We start from the raw sequence: 24,746 nt of genomic DNA, 5'->3' as shown, positions 1-24,746 counted from the left end.
TGCAGAGTCCAAGGCTTCTTGTGACACTCACTTCCATCTTTGTCACCAGGGATGGAACCCTGGCTCAGCTCATTAAGGAGCCCCTTTGGGTCTTCACTATTGCCACACATGGAGACAGATTATCAGGGCTCCTCTCCTCCCCTGTCCTCTGCCAGCTCTTCCCAATCCACTGTTCTGCAAACCCAGTTATAGCATCAGTACCCTACCTGCTGCAGCTCCTTTTGGGGGTTCCTTTTGCTCTCAGTCCAACAAAGAGAGCTTGAGTCCCTTGCCAGAAGTTGCACAGCTTATGACAAGAGCGTCTGACGCCAGATTCCATTAGGTTAGAATTGAAGACTAAGACCCTGACCATCTCTACCCTCTTTCCACACCCAGTCTGTCTGCCTCTTCCTCACTCTACTCTTACACTGGAGAAGCCTGGGCTTCTCTAGGCTCATTCTCTAGGCCCAGGCATAGAGATCTGGGTACTGGGAGGAATGAGTCCAAGCCTTTGGTTTAGCCCTATAGTGGCTATGTGACCAGGGGGAGTCACTGGGCCTTTCTGAGCTTCCCCTTTCTCCGAGGTCCTGCTCCCTGCCTGGTATCAGTGGGAGGTTCAAGTGCATAAGAATAAATTTAACAATATGGAGATTGCTGAGGGGCCTGGGCCATTTCCTACCCAGAGAGGGCCTTTCCCTCCCCAGACCCCAAGTGCTGCTTCCTCCCTCAGGGCCTGGATTTCCTGAACCAAGTTCCCCAACAGGTAGAAAGCTTCCAGGATTCCATGTACTGTTCAGTGATGAGGTATGAACTGAGCAAGAAAGCCCTATTCTACTTCTGAGAGCACCAAGCCTTCTGCCCTCAGTTTCCTTAGAATCTCAGTATGTCAGAGAGAGAGAGAGAGAGAGAGAGAGAGAGAGAGAGAGAGAGAGAGAGAGAGAGAGAGAGAGAGATACACAGACACACAGAGAGAGAACAGAGAGAGACAGAGATAGAGACAGATAGACAGACAGAGACAGAGACACATAGAGAGAGATAAAGACAGAGGCAGAGAGGGAGACTTAGATGTCACCTGTTTCTACCCTTCCACTCTGTAGATGGGGAAACTGAGGCCTGACAGCACGCATTAGTAGATCAAAGGCTGTTGTTGAACAGGAGGACCTGGGTTCTAGGGTGGAAAGGGCTGATGTCTGCAGAGCACATGCCCCGCTGGGCTCTCAGTCTAGACTACAGGTGCTAGCTGAGCCCTGGGAAAGTGGGCATCTTAAGAAAGAGCATCAGCAGCAGGGTGGTACCCACCTGAGACCACCCAGGGAGGGACAGGTGGTGGGAAGTGTGGGCAGTGGGGCTGTTGGGAACATACCAACGAGCCACCAGCAATGGCGTCAGGCCTCTGCCTGTGAGTCTTCCCAGGCTTTGTTGGCGGAAACCTCTCTGCCTGGCTTGCAGGCCACAGGAAACCCATATGGTGCTGCATGCATGGGGTGGGCTGGGGGACGTTGATGGGACTGACGGAGGGCAAGGGTCTTCTGTTTTGATTTTTCTCTCCCATCGTGGTCACCCCCAGCCACCACGGAAGGTGCCTGCTGACTGACTCTTGGGAGTCCACATTGTAGGCTGGACCCAGGTACCCATGCCGCAGGGCCTCAGGTGGCCTTTCTCTTCTACTTTCTGCCATGGCCACACAGTGGCAGATGTAGGCAGGATCCTTCTCTTCTTTTTCTCTCCCCCCACCCCAAATCGTGCTGTCTCAGAGTGATTCAAGTCCAAGACAGCAAGTTTGTTCATTCCAGGGCTCAGCTGTGTGGGGATCCAATCTCGAAGCCTATCTAGGACCGAGGGTGGAGGCTCCATCCAATTGCAAAGCCTTCTAGAAGTAAGTAGAGAAAAAAGCATGGTTGGGATAGGAACGGGGAAATCTGGAGCAGAAGAGAGAAAAAAGTGGTAAGAAACCGAGTACATGAGCACTGAGGTGCTGAGAGCTTGCTGTGTACCCCGAAATAATGAGAGCCACCTAGCCCTTGGCAGGGCCCTCGGCTTTTATGTTCAAGTCTGCAGGCCCCATGGCTGGAGGAAGCTGGGACTTAGAACTCAGTGGGAGCACAGGGCATCTCCACCCCAGAGCTGCCACCCGCTCCCACCAGGCCAGGGTTCTGGATGCTGGGAGGTTAATGGAAGCCAGAGGCAGTGACATGAAGGAAAATTGCTTCATGGTTTTCTCTTTCCTTTCCCCTCTGCAACCACCGTTGTCTTGTCCTCATCCATGGGTCAGACCAAGCTCCGGGCTCATAATTTCAAAGTTCTTTAATTTTTCTGTGTTAGAATGTTATTGCTTCTGGCCAAAGGCTATATCAAGATTTGCAGAGCAAAGTGAAGGCCTAACCTGCTCTCAGAGGCAGCTGCAGGTTTCTGATGGGACGCATGGGTGATTTAGGGGCTCTGTGTGAGGCTTCTGTGGGCATTAGTTTTCTTCCCAGATTTGCTCTGTCAAGGAGCCTCATGGTGGCTTCAGAGGGGAGGTGGGCTAAGGTGTGGGGGGGTGCTCAGAACCCACCACCTGACATTTGGATCAAGAGTCAAACTCCCTTGCCTCAGTTTCCTCACTGGCGAATGAGAACCCCATGTGGCTGGTAGGTGGGTTAAAAGAGGTGCTGCAGAGGATGGTGTGTGTGTGGGGGGGGCTGACACAGTTAGCTGTCAGTCAACAACATCTTTATTCAGCGACTTTGATCTCAGGGTTTCTAGAACTTCCCATCAGACTGCAGTGTCCTGGAAATCCAAGAGGTAAATATTAGCAGTAATATTCTGCCTCTCCCTGAGACACACAGTGGGGGAGCTGGGGCCTGGAGGTGACACTCAGCATGGTTCTAGTTCCCACAGCTCAGCAGGGGTGAGGAACCTGTGGCTGGGGGGGTGGGGGAGGGGGATGAGCAGCCTAGTGGGGACGGAGCAGGAGCTGTGGGCTAGTGTGAGATGTGGGCTATTCAGTTGTGTATGAAGAGGCAGGAGCAACCACAGGAGAGATTGCTTGGCAACAAAGTGCCCACCAGCCCCAGACCTGCTAGCACAGGTGTCCCACAAAGGTGAGGTGCTATTTTGACATCACATCCCTGGCAAGGGTCATGGGACAGTGAGAACCCATGTGTGCACCATCCACAGCTCCACCTCAGCACATGAGTCTGAACCCTGTGGGGCAGATGCCATTGAACCCTAAGCAGCTCTAGCCCTGCCAGACATCTTCCAGTAGGGACACAAATGGGGTCATATGCCCAGCTGAACTACTCCAGCCAGTGGCCTCAGAAACAGACTGTTTTTCTTGTGGTCCAAATGACCAACAGTCTGCTTGGGAAAGCACTGTTCAAACAGAATTATGGGAACCTTTTATCATCGGAGTAGGCGTCCAGTAGGCGTCCCACGGCAGACATCTGTGAAGGTGGCAATTATCATAATTGGACCTTCCCCAGGCTCCTGACATACTGTCTGCCAGCAGGAGCCACCAGGCCCAATCAGAGGGGTCTGCATAGTCAGCAAGGGCAAGAGCAAGGGCAAGGGCAAGGGAGGGGTAAACTCCAGCACTCAGGTAAACCCCACCCAATAAGCTCTATCTGGGAGGAAATACTTATGCTCTTCCAGGAGCGTTCTGAGACCAGGACACAGGAGGAAAATGGGAAGTATTAGTTTAGGGTAGTTAGATGTAATGATGGTGATGAGGATAGGGATGATGGTAATGATGAGGATATGATGATGGTGGTGATACTGATGACAATGATGGTGGTGGTAATGATGATGAAAAGGATGATGGGGTGAGGAAGATGATGATGGTTATACCTCTCACGTAATGGGTATCTGAGTTAAAATTTTGTGCACATGAGGCCGCATAATTCTATTAATAAAGGTGACCACACAACAAATCACCCCAGCCACTCTGAGTCTGGGCCACAGGATTGCATGGCTCCTCTAACTGGTTCAGGTCTCAGCTTGGATATCATCTCTCCTGTGTGCCCCTTCTGACCATGTTGCCGCCACCTTGTCTTTCACACTGAGCTCTGTCTCCATCCTCATCCAAGCTACACATCTTGTACTTGTTCAGTCACTTACATGTCTGTCACCTCCCTCATTACTGTGCAGGTCTTCCTGTGTGTGTAGGACTGCATCTTTTCTTTCTCCTAATGTGTCCTGGGGCTGAGTCCAGTATGGGGTCCATAGAAGCCCTTCATCAAATGGTGGTGGATACAGAAGTGAGAGGATGAGTAGATGGATGGGTGGGTGGATGGATACGGAGATGGATGGGTGGTAGAATGGGTTGGTGGGTGGTGGTAGAATGGTTGGGTAGGAGAATGGGTGTGTGGACAAGTGGTTGGATAGATACACAGTGGTGAGAAGATGAGTGGGTGGATGGGTGTGTGGGTAGGAGAATGGGTGGGTGGACAAGTGGACGGATGGATGAATACAGAGGTGAGAGGATGTGTGGGTGGATGGGTAGTAGAATGGGTGAGTAGGAGAATAGATAGGTGGACAGGTGGCTGGATGGATACAGAGATGAGAGGATGAGTGGGTGGATGGATGGTAGAATGAGTGGGTGGACAAGTGGATGGATAGATACAGAGGTGAGAGGATGAGTGGGTGGATCCATGGTAGAATGGGTGGGTGGGTAGGAGAATGGATAAGTGGACAAGTGGCTGGATGGATACAGAGGTGAGAGGGTGGCTGGGTGAATGGGTGATAGAATGGGTGGGTGGATAGCAGTATGAATGAGTGGACATGTGGATGGATAGATGAGAACACAGATGAATGGGTAGGTAGATGGGAGGATGGATGAATGGAAGGATGAGCATCTGGGTGGTGGGTGGATGGGTAGGAAGCTAGTAAATAATGAAAAGGAAATTGTGAATGGACAGACAGGGCCACCAGTGCACACTTCCACACTGGGCTGGACAACAGCTCTTCCTAGGAAGCCTGCTGGGATCCTCAGGCCTGGGCTGCAGATGGAGTGGGAGCTGGGTTGGTGAGTGTGGGAGGTGTTGTGTGGGCAGCACCCTCTCCAGGGGTGGTGAGGCAGCTGGGAAATGCTCAGGGTGGAGCCACGTTCAGCCAGCTCCACCCACACAACCTGTGTCGCCCTGGGACTGGGGAGTGGGGGCGGCGCCCTACCTCTCAGGGCCACTTCTTCCTGTGGAAGTCAGCAGCCAGCCCAGAGGTGTTCTGAGGATGGCAGGAGCCAAGGGAATGTGATGCACTGAAGTTGAGCACAGGGCTCTGAGAGGAGAAGGGGTCCCTCGACGCTCTTTCACAGAGTTTTTAAAACCCACTCCTCTGTAGCAGTCTGCTTATTCCAGTGCAGGGTTTCATCACGGCGCTGCAGAAGCCAGAGCCACAGTGCTCTTGTTAACTCAGCAGCTGCATGCATGGGCATGGGGGGAGTAGGCTGTGCCAGTGGGTCCAGGACGTGGGGCTGGCCCATTGCAGAGGCCCTTGAAAAAGCTGACTTGCTCTAAGGAGCCCCTTTTTCCCCTTCAACTGACATTTATTGAGCAGCCTCTACATTCCAGGTGCTGTGCTGGGTGCTGGGTTACCATGGGCAGGGAAGCAGATATAAATACCATCCTGTAGGTTAGCATCTAGCTGGGGAAGGGGCACCAGTAAGGTCAGAACCCCACTGGGTAATTATCCACATGCATCTCAGAGAGAGCCAAAGGGCTGTGACGCGAGCAGGTCGCAGTAGAGGGGAAGGAGTAGCAAGGAAAGATCCTCCCCCCACCCCTGCCCCCCCCCGGGAAGCAACATCTGGCCTGGGACAGAGCTGATGGTATTACCTGGGATGACAGGCAGAGAGGAAGAGGAAGGAGCACTGGAGGCAGAAAAACCCACACAAGGACAGAGTTATGGGAAAGCACAGGGTGGGGTGGGGGTTTGGTGATGTCACTGGCATTGCAGTGGGGTCTCAGCCCTTACTGTCAGGACAGAGGGGTTAACACCAGCTCTGCTGTGGCAAGCCTTTGGAGCCCCGTGCCCCGCCTCGCCTGTGATTAATTCAGTTTGGTAAAGCAGCATTTACGTTGGGAATTTAATCGTCATTTCTGATGGCAGAGAAATTGAAAAATAAATTGAAAGTGTCAGGCAACACATTAGGATGGGTGATGGAGTGGAAGAACCCGCCCACTCAGTCTTCCCATTGGGTTGTTTGTGGGCCAATTAGCTAAGTTGCTGCTGGAGGAAGACAATTGCAGGGTCAAGAAAAGGGGATGGGTGAAGATGGCAGGGATGGAGTGAAGAAGGTAAAGGTAGGGAGGGGGAGGAATGGAGAGAGAGAGTCTTTTCAGGGGATAGGATGTCAGGAGGTGGATCCACCTCCTGAATCCAGAGGGGAAGGGCATTTCTACAAAGCCCGAGGAGGCTATGACACTGATGGTTTTCATAGTTCTACTACAGGAGCCACACATCCGGGATGGGGCCTCCATCTCCCTGCCCTGCCCCTGTGCCAGCCATGCTGATGGTCGGTGTAAGCTCAGGCCTTGTGATTTTGTGAAGATCTGATCTCTCCTAAAGAGCTCTGGACCCTAAGAGGGTCTAGAAATGTTGCTGTTCTCTGGGCCACATGTGGTGCTCCTGAGGGGTGGAGGAGCCTTTAAAAGGTGGGGTCTAGTGGAATCAGCGAGGTCACTGGGGGTGTATCCTTGAAGGGGATGTTGGGATGGATTCCAGTCTTTGTTTCTCCACACTCTCCTGCTATGATATTCTGTCTCAATCCCAGCTTCTGAGACAGTGGAGCTCACTGACCAGGGAGTAGAAACCTCTACCACTCTCAGTGATAGGAAACCATCTCTCCTTTAAGTTACTATTCTCACACATTTCTTTCCCAACAGTAGGAAGCTGATTGACACATGGCCCCACCAGACTGAGTGTTTCCAAAGGCAAAATTGTTTCCTACAGGCTGTGGACTCCCTCAGGCAGGTTGGTGACCCTCCTACAGAAGGCTTCTGAGGCCACCTGTGTGCCTCCTCCCATAGACAGGCCTCCTGGAGTCAGGACTTACTCTACTCCAGCCGGGCTTGGTGGTCAGGATTCCCCACTGGACAGCTCTTCTGTTCTGACAGGTGCAGAGGTGAGGAGAAGGGAGGTGTTGGTAGAAAGCTGGAAGGGTGGGGGGTATTGCACTGCTCTTAAACCTTTTGAGTGCAGGGAAGGTTCCTGACAGCAGGAGTAGGGGCCCAGGAATCGTGAAAACATGGACACAGATTTGCCTGACTTGGGCTTTCTGTCATAGCTAGGATAGATTTGTGTCGCCACGTTCAACTCTCCTCTGAGAAAGAGGTTTCAAAAGCTTCTTGGGCTGGTCTGAATCATGGGTCTCCCAATCTCAGACTCTCAATTAGCTAAGATTCCGGATGTGAGCCGCTGGCATGTGGGTTTTGTTTTTAAAGGTCACACTTGCTGTGACCCCAGCCAACCAAATAAGAACTGGTGGAGGCATGTTGAAATTTTGTCCCCAGTGTTTCAGTCTTGAGGGATATTTGCAGCTTATAAGAATGATTAGATCATTGGAAGGGATTAATGTGGTTCTTGTTGTCTTGTTGGCACATGCTGTGCCCCCCCGCCCCATTATAATGTAGCATGAGGCTTTCACTAGATGTGACTGTCCAATCCGAGAACTTCAGCTTCTAGAAATGTGAGCCAAATGATTTTTTTTCAGTCATAGGCAACTGAAAATGGACAGACACATTACAACTAGTGCATCTACTGGGCTGTAATGATTCTCCCACTTTATGAATAAGGACATTGGTGTTTGTAGTTTGCTCAGGGTCACAGCCTGCGATACTATGGGTTTGAGCTCAGCACCCAGAGTTTGACAGCTTCCCTTCACTGTCTCTGTGTGAACCCTGGGCAACCCCCAAGAGGACAGTGACCCCTAGGGTCATCCTGGAAAGTCTTGCTGTGGCGTTCAGATGGGGAGACAGGACTCTCCCTGCTCTGAATCCTGTTCTTGGCACTGCCTTGGGCTTTTAGAACAGGGAGGTCCATCCCAGGCCCCCACATGCCCACTGGAGGGACCCGGGCAAGGGGGCTGTGCTCTCTGACACACAGTGCTCATGGCCTTGGGCCAGTTGTGGCTCTAAGCCTCAGTTTCCTTCCTGCAAGATGTGTAAACAAGCAGGATCCATCCACGAGGTGGCTGGAAGAAGAGGCTGATCCAGGCATTTGGCAGGGGCTAGGGGGGCAAAATAGCTGGATCTCCCCTCGCATTTGGGGCTGAGGCTTCTACAGGTGGGCCTCTGGCCCTAAGACATCCTAAGGTTTGGGTGGGGCTCTGGGGGTAAGAGAAGAGGCTGTGGATCTGCAGCAATGCCTGCACCTGGCTAACCTTCTCAGCCATACTTCATCCATAGTCTAGCCTGTCAGGTGCTCATGGCCCCTGGTAAATCACCTCACCCTCAGAAGTGTCACCACATCCTCATTCACTCCTAAAATTCCAGACTCTTTCTTCCTTCTCCTCCTCCTCTCTCCTCTTCTTCCTCCTCCTACTGTGTGTGTGTGTGTGTTCCTCCTCTAGGTGTTACACATGCTAGGCAAGAACTCTCCTATCAAGCTACACCCCCAACTCCATTCTTCCTGGATATATTGTCAAGATGAAGGCAAAGAGGAGCTGCATCTCATTTTATTCAGCCGTGGCAGTAAAGTGGTGTTTTAAGTGACAATTATAGTAATTAAAAACTCTGTCCTTGTCCCCAGGGAGGGAGGTACTGCCAGCACTGCCCACTGTGGAGGGCTAGGAAGGCCCTGACGACAAGATCCAGCTGCATCCCTCACCAGCTCCCAACGTAGGTCTACCAGGCGGAGAGTTGTTCCTCCAGGGAGACAGGCAGGTGACTCCTATCTCTTTCCCTCAGATCTCATGTCTGCCTCCAAGGACACAAAATGAAGAAGGGAGCTAGAGCTGGGGTGGGAGTCCTCGTAGGGGGTCTAGATATCCACACACAATGGCTCTTAGCCCAGGCTGTGCCAGGTGTCTGGTCTGAGGACAGCCTGGCCTAGGCTCTGTCCTGGACTCATCCGGTGACCTTGGTGTATCACCAAGCTGTTGTGCAGTGGCTTTTGTCCAGTTAGGGATATCTCATCAGGCTGTCACTGAAGCTACCTAACCACCTACCATAGTGAAAGCTTGAGAGAGAGGAGCCTGGACCCAGGAGGTTCTGGAAATATCTGTTCAAGGTGACCAGCACGTGTGAACAAACAGGACCCATCCACAGATAGGGCGTCTTATCCCCATTCAACAGAGCAAGGGACTGAAGCTGAGAGAAGGAAAGTCCCTCACACAAAGCCACTCAACTGGTCAGGGAGGCAAGCCCAAGGCAAGGAAGTCAGCATTAAGGATGGAGAGCAGCAGGATCCTGGGAGAGACTGAGTTGTCTGGCACAGAGATGATCACTCTTTCACAGGTTCTAGCCACCACCTGGGAGCTCCTGGACAGAAGTATGTGGCCCCAGTGATGAAGGGCCAGGGAATTAAGCCTTATGCTTCATTTGCATAAAGAACTCTCCTCTTCCAATCGGCTTGGCTTTCAGAGGTTAGGGAAGCAGGGGTTGGCCAGTCATTAGCAGGCTGAGAGTAGAAGTAGAGCAGAGCCCAGGCCCTGCCTCCTCTGTTCATCTGACTTTTCCCAGCAGGCTTTTCCCACTCTGGCCTGATATGGTTATCTAAACAGTCCTGTAAACTCAAGAATAATAATCTTCACTTTACAGATGATACAGAGAGGGGATATGACCTGTCTAAGGTCACACAGCAAGGTAGCAGCTGACATAGAACTAGTTCAGGCCCTGATCCCCAACCCACGGTTCGGAGTTCTGTCTTTCTGCCATTCTCCCAGCTGTCCTGGTTCAGGGTCCAGCTGAGTACCCCCACCCCAGGCCTGTGTTCTACTAATACCAATCCCCATTGGTTCCCAAACACCTCTGCCTAGGGTTGGAGTCAGAGCAGCTGCAGATTGCCCCAGTCCCTTTCTCCAGCCTCCCTCCATGAGCCCCAGAATCCTTTGCTGTTATGAAAGAGAGATGATGAGCAGGACAGGTCTAGTGCATGACTGTGAATGAAGAGTGTGGAGTGGATGGAAATCCCATATCCTGATGATGCCACTGAAGTTACTAGATCCTGCTATGCCTGAAGCCATCAATCCCTAGACTTTTCTGACAAATGTATCTATTAGTTAATTGGTCTTTAAATAATTTAAGTTAACTTGAATTGGAATTTTGCCTCTCGCAATGGCAAAGGAGACAGCACACACACACACACACACACACACACACACACACACACACACACACACACACCATCTCTGACAAGAGAAGCACTATAGTTTATTAAACAAGGCTGGATGTGGTGGCTCAAGCCTGTAAATCTAGCTACTTTAGAGGTTGGTGATATTCTATCACACTCAATAGCTGTAGACAGTGACATGCACCTGCTGTGCAGGCTATACTGGTGAAGAGCAATGGCTTAGGGTTGGGAGACAGTACGGCACATGCCTTTTATCCACACTAACATGGGGAAACACAAGTAGGAGGATTGTAATCCAGGTGGCCCCAGACATAAAGTGAGGTATTACCTTGAAAATAACCAGCACTTAGCTGGGAGCTACTGGCTCACACCTGTAATCCTAGCCACTCAGGAGGCTGAGATCTCTAAGGACCATGGTTGAAAGCCAGCCCAGGGAAGGAAAGTTTGCGAGATTCTTATCTCCACTTGGTCACCAGAAAATTGGAAGGGGTGCTGTGGGTCAAAGTGGTAGAATGCTAGATCTCAGAGATAGCATCCAGGCTCCAAATACAAAAGAAACCAAAACCAAAACAAAAAACAGTGCAAAATGGTTGTTGAAGGCATGGCTCACTCAAGTGGTAGAGTGCCTGTCTTGCAAGCAAGAGGCCTTAAGTTCAAAGCTCAATATCACTATCAAAAGCAAACAGAGCAATCGGAAATGTGCCAGTGTGTCTGAAGTATGGGACGTGAAGGGACAGAGATCAGTGTGCCTTTCATGGCTCAGACTGCCAAGAAACCAGAGCATAGCGGGGAGTGGAGACTAAGAACATAGGCATTGGCTAGAACATCTAATTCTTTGTGGCTGACATTTCCTATGGCTTGTTCCAAACACTCTGATTCTCATTATTTCCCATGCTTGACTCTTTACCCACTCGCGAAATAGCATAAATCAAAGATACTACATAATTATAGCACATAATGGCACAATTATGAAACATCAACACCACTCAGCCCAACGTCCTTATTTTGTTTTATTCAAATAATTGACCAAGTAATATGAAAATACATTATCATGGTAAAATACATCTTAACAATATGAATAATAAATATGAATATGGCTTGATTTTAAAGAATGAAGATGGAGCCCAAGGACCCTCATTTTGTACAGAGAGATCTTGAGATAAACGCAACAGCAATACAACTCACTTTTACTTTTCTTTATTTTTTAGTATTAACTATATGTCAGCCATCATGCTAGCTCTTTCATTACTTTGATTTTTGTCCTCACCACAACTATTATTTATTAGGTTTCCAAGAGATGAGATAGCCACGGCATAGAAATGGTCAGAAACATGCCCAGAATTATATAACTAGCAAGTGCCAGAGTCAGAATTTGATTTGAATTCAGGCCATCTGACCCCAGAGCCCATTTTCATTTCCAATCACAATGCACAATTTTCAAGAACCAATTTCTTCACTCAACTAGGCAACTCCATTATTTGAAAGGCAGAGGAAAATGAGTGATCCCAGAAGTCTGAAGGAGAAATCCACCCAGCAAACATGGGAACTGTCCCCAGTTCTGAAACTTCCAAGGGAGAAGGGTCTCCTGGCCACTCTCTTGGCTTAAGCCTCCTAACCCTAAAGGATCAGGCTCCCTTGGATAAGACCCACCCACTTCACTCTCCCTCTTTTCACGAATGGTTCCACTCTAGCTTCAGACCAGAATTATTCTCACCAGGCCATTTTACTCTTTGCCTTTTCTTGCAACCAAATCAGTATTTACCCTTGGACTTGATGGAGGAAGAGTGTTCCTATCTTCACAGGCAATCTAGAAATACATTCTGATAGATATAGATCTGGTAAGGCCGTCTTTGGATGGCATCCAGACAGAGGCCTGCAAGGTCTTGTGTCCCTCTGGGTACCTCCATCTATAGCTTCTGGATGAGGGTGTCTCTTCCTGCCTGGTTTTCACACACACACACACACACACACACACACACACACACACACACACACACACACACTCTATTCTCTTCCTGGTATGATTTCCCCCCATGCACGCTGAGCTCAGGTGTCACCTTTTCCAGGAAGTCCAGTGTCATCCCTACCACTATCACCACTATCTTAGACTGAGCGTTTTCTCCCCAACTTTTGGTGCTAATTAGCCCTTGGAGCTATTTTACTCCAGGAAAATCTCAGCCACTGGGAGATTACTTAATAAAATAATTAAATATAAGGGAGGCAATGTTTCCTAATCTCTCATCCGCTGCACAGATTCCCACAGAGCCAGTGCTTCTCCTCAGTTTAATTAGGTCTTTACAGCAATCCCAGTGTCTGAGAGTCAGCATGGGGGCTTTACAGGTGAGGATCTGCCCTCTGAAGGGTTGAAAAATCTGCCTTTGGGGATTGGGGACCAGGGATAGCCTTCAAAGGCATGCCTTTATGGACCTGCTTCCTCCTGCTAGGTCTCCTCAGCTTCTGAAATTCCTGCCACCTCCCCAAAGAACTCCACCAGCTGGGGACCAAGACTTCAACATGTGAGCTTGTGGAGACCTTCCATACTCAAACATGACATTCCATACGGGTCCCCAATGTCTCATGGCTATTGTACAAATGCATTTAGTGTTTAGTCCACTTCCAAGGTTTTCCAGATAATCAACAGCTCCAAAAGCTCAGATTGAAAATGCTTTGGAGACAAAGGACGCATGTTTGTTCTCATGTGAGGAACTTAGATCTAAATTGTAAATACAGATGCAAACAGAGCCATATTCATATGTACATAAACATATTAAAAACGGATGGACATATGCAATGGTGTAACTCCTTAGAACATGTTCCAGGAAGCTGGAACATGTGTTGTCTGGTGTGTGTTTGGGTGGGGGTGGTTAGGGTTAGGGGGCAGATGAATGGAAGAGGAAGCGTGGATCACTGAAGTCATAATATTCAATGTACATATGTGAAAATGGAACTAAGTAAATTGGGTTTGTGTAGGCTTGGGAGAATGATGGTAGTGATGATTTTGATCAAGATGCATTGTACATACAGACTGACATGTTGAATTGAAGCCTCTTTGCAAACTACTTAGAGATAATTTAAAAAAAAACAACAAAATCTCTTTTGAGACTCAAAGCCTCTTTTATCTGTGAGCCTTTGTTAAGAAAAATCCACACACTTTTAAGATACCTGGCTCAGAGTAAATACTCCCATTCCTAGAGGGAGGAATGGGAGAGTAGCTAGGGAAAATTATGTTAAAACAAGACAGAAGCCCAGCAGAACAAACATAACTTCCTATAGTGCCATGCCTATGCCCAGCATCTAGGGGTAGCAGGGTATGAGCTCTTATAGGCCTGGGCAGCCAGCTCAAGCTCTGCCTGGTTCCCAGGGACCATAGCTGTTCCCACCTCTGAGTGTCTGGCAACTGAGGATGGTGAACTGGTTCCTGGAGAACGAGCTTCCTAGTAGACCTTGCACAAGCAGGACTCTTCAGAGGGGCTCTCTTCTTAAGGGAAAAATCTTTCAAACAAATTCAGTCTTTCATACCCTGGAGTCTGCAGTGGGCGAATTCTGATCAATTCCTGAGGAGCATTCAAAGCATCTCCCCCCCCCTCTTCCTTCCTCTTTCCCTCCCTCCCTTCCTCCCTCCCTCCTCTCTGCGCTGGTCCTGGGGATTGAACTCAGGGTCTGGGTACTATCCCCAATATTTTTTTTTAAATGCAAGACTAGTTCTCTACCAATTGAGCCACAACTCCACTTCCTGATTAAACAACAAACAACAACAACTGGAGATAAGAGTCTCATGGATTTTTCTATCTGATTGGCTTCAAACTGCAATCCTCAGATCTCAGCCTCTTGAGTAGCTAGGATTACAAGTGTGACTCACTGGTGCCTGGCTGGCATCTTTCTTTTCAGCAGTATTAAGCTCTTCAGAAATGCCTTCCTTATCCCAAACATTCACAGGCTTTTCTGATCAAACAGCAATTTTTTCAAGTCTTCCATATTTGCTTTTTGCTCCAGATTCTGACAGAAAACGGACTAGCAGCTAGTCATAACCTTGCCTCAATCTGAATTCCTCAATCTGAAAGGCATCAAAGTTTTCTCTATCAAATTAATTAGTCTGTCATCTTTAAGTTCAGCGTCCTCCTTCAAAGTCTTAGGACACGGACAAAATGTAAACACGTGCTTCTGATGTGACACAAATGACTCTTGGTCTTCCTTCTATCAGGATTCCATTCTCATCGGCAACCCGTTGAGCCTGGCTTTCCCTGTCCACATTCCTGTGGGCATTCTGACCTGCTGAGTTCAACCAGAATCTCCCATCAAGCTTTGCTTCTGTTCTTCTAGGGCTGCCTTGGCACATCTCCAAACTCTCCCAAAATTCTAGTCCCAAAGGTTTTAAGAACCACATGGTCAAGTCTTGTTACAATCATGATCCATACTTCTTCAGTACCAGTTTTCTGTATCAGTTCCTTTTTCTTATTGTTATGACCTAATGCACGATGGAAACAAGGGAAGAAGAATTTATTTTGGCTTAAGATTTCAGAGGGGCCAGGCACCAGTGGCTCACACCTACTTGTAATCTTAGCTACTCAGGAGGCTGAGATCTGAGGATCATGGTTCGAAGCCAGCCCAGGTAGGAAACACTGTGAGACTCTTATCTTCAGTTAACTACCAGAAAACTGCAAGTGGTGCTGTGGCTCAAAGTGGTAGAGTGTGAGCCTTGAGCTGAAGAGCTCAGGGACAGCACCCAGGCCCAGAGTTCAAGCCCCACACTGAAAAAAAAAAAGATTTCAGAGGATGCAAACCATGGCTAATTGGGCAGAACATCATGGTGGCAGGAACATATGGCACAGATTACTCACATTATGGCAGAGAGAGAGAGAGAGAGAGAGAGAGAGAGAGAGAGAGAGAGAGAGAGAGAGAGAGAGAGAGAGAGAGAGAGAGAGAGAGAGAGAGAGACAGAGAGAGACAGAGAGAGAGACAGAGACAGAGAGAGAGAGAGACAGAGACAGAGACAGAGATACAAAGAGAGAAATAGAGAGTCAGAGACAGAGAGACTGAGGTATAAGGTAACTCTCCTGGACTGCTTCCTCCAGCAGGGCTCCATCTCCTAAACTTTTCAAAATAGCTTCATTAGCTGGGTCCATGTTTTCAATACACAGAACATTTCATATGCAAACCATCACAACATCCATGGAGTAGGTGATCCTCTGAGCCCTTCCAGACCCTGCCCTCATGGCACTGTGCCTCCTCTCCTCAAGGCTGAAGTCATTTGGCCTCACTGAGGGTTCACTGCCTGGGCCCTGGAGCAGCCTGCACGGCAGCAGTTCAGCTTGATGTTCGCCCCTGAGCTGGGCATTTGCACATCCTGAAGTGAGTTCCTCCTCCTCCCCCTCCCCCTCCCCTTCCCCTCTCCTCCTCCTCCTCCTCCTCCTCCTCCTCCTCCTCCTCCTCCTCCTCCTTCTTCCTTCTTCTTCTTCTTCTTCTTCTTCTTCTTCTTCTTCTTCTTCTTCTTCTTCTTCTTCCTCCTCCTCCTCCTCCTCCTCCTCCTCCTCCTCCTCCTCCTCCTCCTTCTCTTCCTCTCCTTCTTCTTTTTCTTCTTGCCAGTCCTGGATTTGGGCTCAGGGCCTGAGCACCATCCTTGGGGTTTCCTCAAGACTACAGCTCTACTTCTTGAGCCACAGCACCACTTCTGCCTTTTCCCCCCCTATGTATGTGGTACTGAGGAATTAAACTCAGGTCTTCATGCATGCTAGGCAAGTCCTCTACCACTAGGCAAAATTCCCAGCCCCTGAAGTGAGCTCCTTCTTCCCGACTTCCTAAGTTATTGAGTTATTCTTGGGTCCCTCCTGAGAGAATCTCAGTCTCAGTTTCCTCACCTGTGACAAGAGCATTAGATTTGTTTTCGAGAGCCTTTCTGGTTGTAGCATGTTGAAATTTAAATTCCCCCCTTTCTCTCTGCCCCATTCTCTCTCCTTACCCTTTTCTCACTCTCTTCCAATTCTTGAGGTTGGTCCAGGAGCAGATCAGAGTGAGGTGGGATCAGGAGAAGAAACTCATGAATAGCTTCCATCCTCAAACAGGAAACTCCAGCAGCCTCAGGGCAGGCTCAAAAGTAAAGGTCAGTCCCGGGAAGCAGAAAGGACTGTCCTGCCTACACCTGTGCATGCATGTACTATCTCTCTGTCTCTGTCTGCCTCTCTGTCTGTTTCCCTCTCACATGGATGTATGTACGTACACACACACAGACACAGACACACAGATACACACAGACAGATGCACAGAGCTTTTATGCCAAGACACAGCTGTAAGCAAGGCCATACCAGCTCCAAGCAATGAGCTTCTTCAGCTAGCATAGCTCCTAGCCAGGTAGTCCTCATCCTATCTCCTCACCCTCTGGAACCAGGAGTGCCATCAGTCCTCAGATTTGTCTGAAGACTGAGTTGATGAGGGGATTAGCCATGATTCTGAATCTCAGCCTCTGGCTCACTGTGTGACCCTGAGCACCTCTTCCTACCTCTGGTCTCAGTTTACTCAACTGCCTCCAAAGGACAGGAACTTCCTGGGATCTCAGGGGTTCCCCAGGCACCTGCGGGTCTCAGGGGCTGTTTTCTCCATCCTTTCTGCAGTCCTCACAGGACTTGGCTCTCAATCAGTGTCCAGCCCATGTGGACTAACCTCATGAGACAGCAAAAGGAACCCCTTCTCCTGTTGGGCCTGGGCAGTGGCTGGGCTGGCAAATGGAACAAGGAGAGACTGGCTATTCAGGAAGGTCAGGGAAGGCTTCCTGGGGGAGGCAGTCTTGGGCTGGCAGATCCAGTAGAGGAGCAGAGGGAGTGAAGATGGAGGTGCAGTGCATGTGTAGAGGCAGGAAGTGGTTGGGGGTGGAGGGAAGGCCACTCCTCATGTTCTCTGTTATCGGTGACAGTTTGGAGTTTGGAATGGACAGATCCAGGTTCAATCTGGACAAGTCCCTGCTCCCTTTGGATCTTCAATGCTACAGACTAAGTGTGTGTGTGTGTGTGTGTGTGTGTGTGTGTGTGTGTGCACGCCCACATGCGCACACCTGAAGGTGTCTATCAGAGGTCCCTCCCATCCCCTGAGCTCATCCAGATCACTTGACACTGCCCAACTGACCATAGAAGCACCAAGCAGGAACAGGTTTGGTGCGGAGACTTGAGGTGGGGTGAGGACATCCCTGCCAGGAAAAACACTGGACTCGACTTGGGGAGAACCAGAGCCTCATAACATCCGGCTGGAGGTCCTACCAGCCCTCACCCTGCGGAACCCTCTCCCCCCACCCACAGGACCCCACAGAGAAGTTGAGGGAGTGACCCAAAGTCAGCAGCTTCCCACTGCTCTGCTCTCTAACCAGTCTTGAGCTGAAGAGGTCAAAAGGGGTGCCCTGTCTACAAATACCAGACTCTAAAGCCTCAAGGTCTCTTCATTCTCTTGTTCTTTGCCCTTGAATCTATGGTGTGCCAGGCTGACAAGAGCCTGGAAACAGGACCCAGGGCTTTCAGGGAGTCCAGGCCAGTGACCTTCAGGACTGTCTCCCCAAGGTCTTGGCCAGTGGTGGACAGGGGAGGGTTAAGGCCCGAGTCGCTGTGGCTGTTAGTGTTGAACATGCAGTTTCTAAAGGCCATTGGGAGCTCCACGGAGCAAACATTTTCTCTCCTAATGACTGCAGCGGATTAACGAGGGCCCATCTCCTGGGAGCTGCTGAGGAATGGCTCTGCCTTAACCATGATGGCTGAGGTTGGCAGCTGGAATAACTCCCTGGAGGGGTGGGGGAGGGCTGTTCCTCCCTGCAAGGGTGGGGCAGCCTGGGCAGACACTGTAGCCAGCTGACCCTGGGTTCTAGAGGGCCACAGTGACAGCCGTCTACGTCAGTGTGTAGTATCCCCTTCTCTTTTTATGTCACCTCTTCTCCACTGTTTTCCTTAGATGGTCACCTATCTGCTCTCTGTCACTATTGATTAATTTGCATTTTTAAGATTCTTATGTAATTAAAACCATAAAATGCATACTCTTTCACCTAGTTTTTTTTATTTAGGCCGATAATTTTTTCTTTTTTCTTTTTTTTGCCAGTCCTGGGCTTGAGCTCAGGGCCTGAGCACTGTCCTTGGACTTTCTCAAGGCTAGAGCTCTACCACCTGAGCCTCAGCACCACTTCCGGCTTTTTTTTTCTATATGTGGTACCGAGGAATCGAACCCGGGTCTTCATGCATGCTAGGCAAGCACTTTAACCACTAGGCCAAACTCCCGGCCCCCGATAATTTTTTCTTTTGTCAGTCTTAGGACTTGAACTCAGGGTTTGTGTCCTGTCCCTGAGCACTTTTTTTTTTTTTTTTTTGCTCAAGGCTAGCACTCTATCATTTGAACCTCAGCTCCACTTCTGGCTTTTTCAGTGCTTAGTTGGAGATAAGATTCTCACACATTTCCCTGCCCAGGGTGGCTTTGAACTGTGATTCCCAGATCTCAGACTCCTGAGTAGCTAAGATTACAGACACAAGCCCCACACACTCAGCTTTTGCCTGTAATTTTAATTTTCATCTTTGTTGTTGTGTGCTGCAATGTTTATTTCTCTTTATTTATTGAGTAGTGACTGAATATGTGGATATACTTTGATTTGTTGATCTGGACATTTGGTTGTTTCCAATAAAAATGAACTGGTTGCCTCTTGTATTCTGATATCACTAATAAAGTTGCTGTGAACATTTGTGAGCCTTTGCATGTACTAATCAATTTATTTCTCTTGGGAAAATACATTGGTGTGGAAAGGCTGATCATATTGTGGTTTGTACATTTAACTTTTTACTTAACAGCCAAATTGTTTCCACCAGCAGTGAAGGTGAGCTGCCATTGTTTGTGTACTCCAAGGTCTGTGAGGGCCAATTTGATTGGATTAAGATAGCTAGGAGATTGGTCAAGCATACTTCTGGGTGTGTCTTTGAGAGAATTTCTAGAGATGATCCATTGAGAGGCCCAATTTGAATAGATTATTGGAAGGGTTGGAGCTGCAGAAGGGAAGGCTTAGTTGGAAAAAGTGGGAAGTTGAGGGTATACTTTTTTATTGAAGAATTTATTAACATTGATTTTTATATCATATTGCAAATGACATGTTTAACAAGTATTCAGGAAGGGAATCTCTATGTACAATCACTGGCATTTAGATTTTAGAACATAATTAAAATTAGTCGGAGGATTTGTATGTCATAGATGCATATTAATCTATGGAGGGTATACTTTTGAAAGATGGCCCTTCCTGTTACTCTCTCCCTCTCCCTCTCTGCTTCCTGGCTGCCTAAAAGATGAGCAATTTTGTTCCACTATGTTATTCTGCCATCATGTTCTGCTTTATCATGGCCTAGAAAGGTTCATCATGGACTGAAAACCTTTGAGCCAAGGTAAGTCCTGTTTATATTGTTTCTCTCAGGTATTTGTCACTAGCCTAACATAGCCCAGGCAGCCTATGTAATTTGAATAGTTCTAATAGGAGTGTAGAAAGAACTCATTTACATTTTTCTAATAACCAAAGGGGTTCATTGTCTTTTGTAAGTGTGTGTTTTGTAAGTGTGTGTGTGTATTTATGTGTGCATCTGTGTGTGTGTGTGTGTGTGTGTGTGTGTGTGTGTGTATTTGTTGCCAATGTAATTCTTCAATCTAAAAATAGATCTTTCTAATGGAGTGAAGGGAGTTCTTTGTGTTCTCTAGGAGCAAGGCCTTGGTCAGATTTGCTGATACTTTCTTTTCATTTGTGGCTTGTCTTCTCTATCCCTTACAATGCTTTTTAAGATGAAAAGTTGTTAGATTTAATGAGGCTGCCATTCTGACCTTGCCACCCATTACAATAATAGTGATGCTCATTTCTGATGGCGAAGTGCCATGTGCCGTCACCCTACAGTTGCCAGGGAGCCCTGTTTTGGAATAGTTTCTTTCCATCAACCCTCATCACAGAGCTGAGCCACCTTGAGCTGCTTCTCAGTGCTGCTGGTGCCCCAGTCATTAGCACTTTCCAGCCCCTCGCTTCCTTCACTGAGACACACAACCAACTGGTGATTTTCTGGTCTTCTACTAGAGTCCACATTTTATTTTAAGCCTTCATGTTCATCTGAGTCTTCCAAGCCCTTCCATCCTCCCAAGCCAGGCAGTGACATTTTGACGTCTAGCTTTTTCCTGGAGCTATCTCAATGGCATGGTGTTGCCCCTCCAGAGGGATTGATCTGACGTCACAGCCTAGGACCTCCTGTCATCTATACCTTCCACCCTCCTTCATCTAGCACTTGGGGAACGTCCAGCACCTTTCCTGGTTCTTCCTGTTCATGAAGTGAGGCTTGCTGCTTCTCTCTAGGTCCACGCAGCACTTCTTTGATTGGCTCATGGTGAGGTCTTGTGGTGACAAGAGTGTGTCGGGACGACTGACCCTGGTGAAGGCAAACAGCATTTTATCAGCTCCCTCCTCACTGAGCCCCCTCCAGAGTCCAGTAAGGGGGCTTCTGTCTTCCGATGGGGGAGTGGGCAGCCTCTGTAGGCCTGGAAGGTTCAGAGAACTCCATTTTCTGAGTTTGTTCATGCAAGCTTTTGGTTTATTCTCCTCTCCTATCAGGAAAGGAGACCTTGGTACAAGAGGCTTATCTCACAGAATGAGGTCTTCAAAACTCTGGCCTCCAGCTGAGGGAGATAGATGTCTCTCATGTGCTACCAGTAGACTTCAAGATTTAAAAGAAACATGATGGTAAGTTTCCTGGGTCTCCTCCCTGCCTCCCACCTGTGCCAGACAGACTACTGCAGAGGCTCCAGTCCAAAACCGACCAACAGACTAACAAAGCCCTAAGCAGAATCTATGGCTCCAATCAAAAGACAGGGTAGCCTGGTAATAGAAGAGCCTTTCATCCAAACTACTCTACTCCAGCCAATAGCAAAACTTCTACCTCCCTAGCTCTGCTCCTCACTTTTGGCAGGGAGTGGCAGGGAGAGGATGTATTTTCCTTCCCCATCTCTACCCTGGGTAAGCAGACAAGGAAGCTCTGACACCTCCACCAGGTTGTGTCAGAACCGTCCCCCCCACTCCTGCCCCAACCTGGTAGCAATGAGACAACATAGGAAAACATAGAGGGACTCCAATCTCCAAGCAACTGGTGATTATCACTGGTACCTAGCCTTGTACCAGTGAAGCCTGCTGAGCTGGAGGGAGTGCCCATTGGGCTAGTAGGAGCTGAGGAGTCAGTCCTTAGCTTCCTAACCCTTCTGTCCAGAGTTCAAAGGGGATAGAGTTTGGAGTCTCATCTTTGTGGACAGGCCAGGGAGAGCTGAGTTCATTCATACTCATCCATCCAGCCCTCTTGCTTCAATTACTGGCAAGAAAAAAAAATCCCCATAGAATCCAAGGGGTTCAAATATCCAAAAAGTGTTCAGAATACAGTGAAACAGAACAGCTTATCATATCATAGCAAGAACGGTGGCAGGGGTGGGGGGGAACCCCACAGATTAAATGAAAAAAGAAAATCACCTGATCTCCACTTGGAATTGGTGGTGACATAAACCTGATAAGACTTGAAGCATCTATCACAGAAGTAATACAGTAAGCAGTCATGAATTCTCCCCCAAACAAATGGAAAAGTGAAACAGCCCAATAAATAGAAGTTATAAAGATAGAATAAGATTGGAAACTATAGTACTGCTGAAATACACACAATGACCCAAATAAAAACTCAGTGGATGGCTCTACAGGGGCTCAAGGAAAGAATCAGGAAACTCAAGGATAGAATTGAATTTATTTGTTCTGAAAAGCAGAGAAAAGCAGATTTAAAAACCAGACAAACAAACATCAGTGTCTCAGAGACCTATGAAACAACAGAAGAGTGAACACTCATATAACTGGAGTCTCAGAAGGATAGGAGAGAGAGGGACTGAAAAAATATCTTGTGAAATTACAGACTAAAAACTCCCCAAATTTAGTGAAAGGCATACAATATTGTAGCAAATAGTATACTTCCAGAGAACTTGTTTCAAGCCACCTTACAATTAAACTTGAAAAACAAGCCCTTGAAATTAAACTGAGAACTAAAGTCAAGGAAGACACTCTGAGAGCAAGAAACCATATGTTGTGTTGAAGGCACAACTGGAATGATAGCAGATGTCTCCTTTTGAAACCCAAGGAGGCTCAAATTATGGTCAACAGTTTTCAAGGACAGAGACAAAAGAGTTGTCAGCCACACAGTCAATAGTGGGTGAAAGTAATCATCAAAAATTAAGGGAGGGCTGGGAATTTGGCCTAGTGGTAGAGTGCTTGCCTAGCATGCATGAAGACCCGGGTTCGATTCCTCAGTACCATATACATAGAAAAAAGCCAGAAATGGTGCTGAGGCTCAAGTGGTAAAGCTCTAGCCTTGAGAAAGTCCAAGGACAGTGCTCAGGCCCTGAGCTCAAGCCCAGGACTGGCAAAAAAAAAAAAAATTAAGGGAAACTAAGCATAGTGGTGTATGTCTAGAATTCCAGCATTTGGGATGGCAAAGCAGGCAGGTCTCAAATTCAAATTGAACACATTGCTTTGTGTTGCAAAAATACCAACAAAAGACAAAAATAAAGAGTAGGATCACTTGCTAGCAAATGTATCCCTAAATAATAGTGGAGATTATCAGTATGTGCAGAGGAAAGCAGACTATCCTTCCTTGCATGAATCTCCCCGCCCCGCCTCTCTCTTTGCCATTCCTGGGGCTTGAGCTCAGGGCCTCATCACTGTTCTTGCTACCACTTGAGCCACAACACGACTTCCGGCTTTTTCTGTGTATGTGGTACCAAGGAATCCAACCTGGGTCTTCGTGCATATTCGGCAAGCACTCTACTACTAGGCAAAACTGCCAGCCTAAACTTCTCTTTTTTTTTTTTTTTAAAACACTCTTTTTTTTTTTTTTGACAATGTTCTTTTTTTTTTCTTTTTTTTTTTTTTTTTTTTTTGCTAGTCCTGGGCTTGAGCTCAGGGCCTGAGCACTGTACTTGGACTTTCTCAAGGCTAGAGCTCTACCACTTGAGCCTGAGCACCACTTCCGGCTTTTTTCTATGTATGTGGTACTGAGGAATCGAACCCGGGTCTTCATGCATGCTAGGCAAGCACTTTAACCACTAGGCCAAACTCCCGGCCCTAAACTTCTCTTTTTTTAAATTAAAATAGTTATTATTATAAAGGTGATGCACAGAGGGGTTGCAGTTGCATAAGTCAGGTAAAGAGTACATTTTGGAGTGGAGGAGTCACAGTAGCTGGCGGCTAAGCATTGCGGGGCCTGTGTGTGGGAGGCGGGTTGGGGCATGTGGTATCATGGATGAGAAGGGGCTCACTAAGGAGCACCTTAGTGAGATCAAATAGCTGAACGAGTGCAACTAGCTGTTTGAGTCCCAGGCTAAGAGCCTTTGTGAGAAGGCTAAAGAAATCCTGACAAAAGAATTCAATGTGCAGGAGGTTGGATTGTCCAGTCACTGACTGTGGTGGTGTGCAAGGGCAATTCCAGAATCTCATGGAACTGTTTAGAAGTGGTGGCAAACCTCCAGATACAAACTACTTGTGTATGGAAGATTATGTTGACAGAAAATATTATTCCGTTCAAACAGTCACACTGCTGGTAGCTCTAAAGGTTCCTTAACATGAAAGCATCACTAGGTTCTTTGGGGGAATCATGAGAGCAGACAGATTCCACAAGTGTGTTGTTTCCCTGATGGGTGTTTAAGGAAATATGTAAATGCAAATGTCTGGAAGTACTTTTCAGATCTTTGTGGACTATCTTCCTCTCACTGCACTGGGGGATGGGCAGATATTATATCTACACGGTGGCCTCTAGCTAGCCAAAGATACTCTGGATCACACCAGAGCACTTGATCACCTACAGGAGATCGATCATGTGTGACTTGCTGTAGTCACATCCTGATGATCGTGAAGGCTGTGGCTGGTTACACGTTGGGGAAGGGTATTTCAGAGACGTCTAATCATGCCGATGGCCTCATGCTAGTGTCTAGAGCTCATCAGTTGGTGATGGAGGGTATAACTGGTGTCATAACTGGAATGTAGTCACGATTTTCAGTGCTTCCAACTATTGTTACTGTTCTAACCAAGCTGTAATCGTGGAGCTTGACGACACTCTAAAATATTCTTTCTTGCAGTTTGGTCCAGCATCTCATAGAAGCAAACCACATGTGTCTTGTCAAACCCCAGACTACTTCCTGTAATGAAAATTTAAACCTTTATGGTATGGCCATGAGCCATGTATTGACCTAATGAAAATGGGAAGAGTGACAGTGACTCCAATGTGTCAGAAAGCAGTTAATATTCAAAAAAATTTGTTTGAGACTAGGGATGTGACCTAGAGGTAGAGTGCTTGCCTCACATGCATGAAGCCTTGGGTTTGATTCCTTGGTGTCACGTACACCATGAAATCCAGAAGTGGTATTGTGGTTCAAGTGATAGAGTGCTAGCCTTGAGAAATCTCAAGGACAGTGCCTAGGCTCTAAGTCTAAGACCCAGGACTGGA

At 48.0% G+C, this 24,746-nt stretch overlaps 1 pseudogene; it reads left to right on the top strand.

Annotated features, from left to right (window-relative positions):
• The first annotated feature begins 23,542 nt into the window (after positions 1 to 23,542).
• LOC150062209 (serine/threonine-protein phosphatase 2A catalytic subunit alpha isoform pseudogene) lies at positions 23,543 to 24,444 on the top strand (annotated as a pseudogene).
• The last annotated feature ends 302 nt before the right edge of the window (positions 24,445 to 24,746 follow it).

Source organism: Megascapheus bottae, chromosome 6, assembly GCF_031878675.1.
Source record: "Megascapheus bottae isolate mThoBot1 chromosome 6, mThoBot2.hap1, whole genome shotgun sequence".
Taxonomy (NCBI): domain Eukaryota; kingdom Metazoa; phylum Chordata; class Mammalia; order Rodentia; family Geomyidae; genus Megascapheus; species Megascapheus bottae.
Note: the sequence above shows the minus strand (reverse complement) of the source record. Positions and strands in the feature narration are given on the sequence as shown.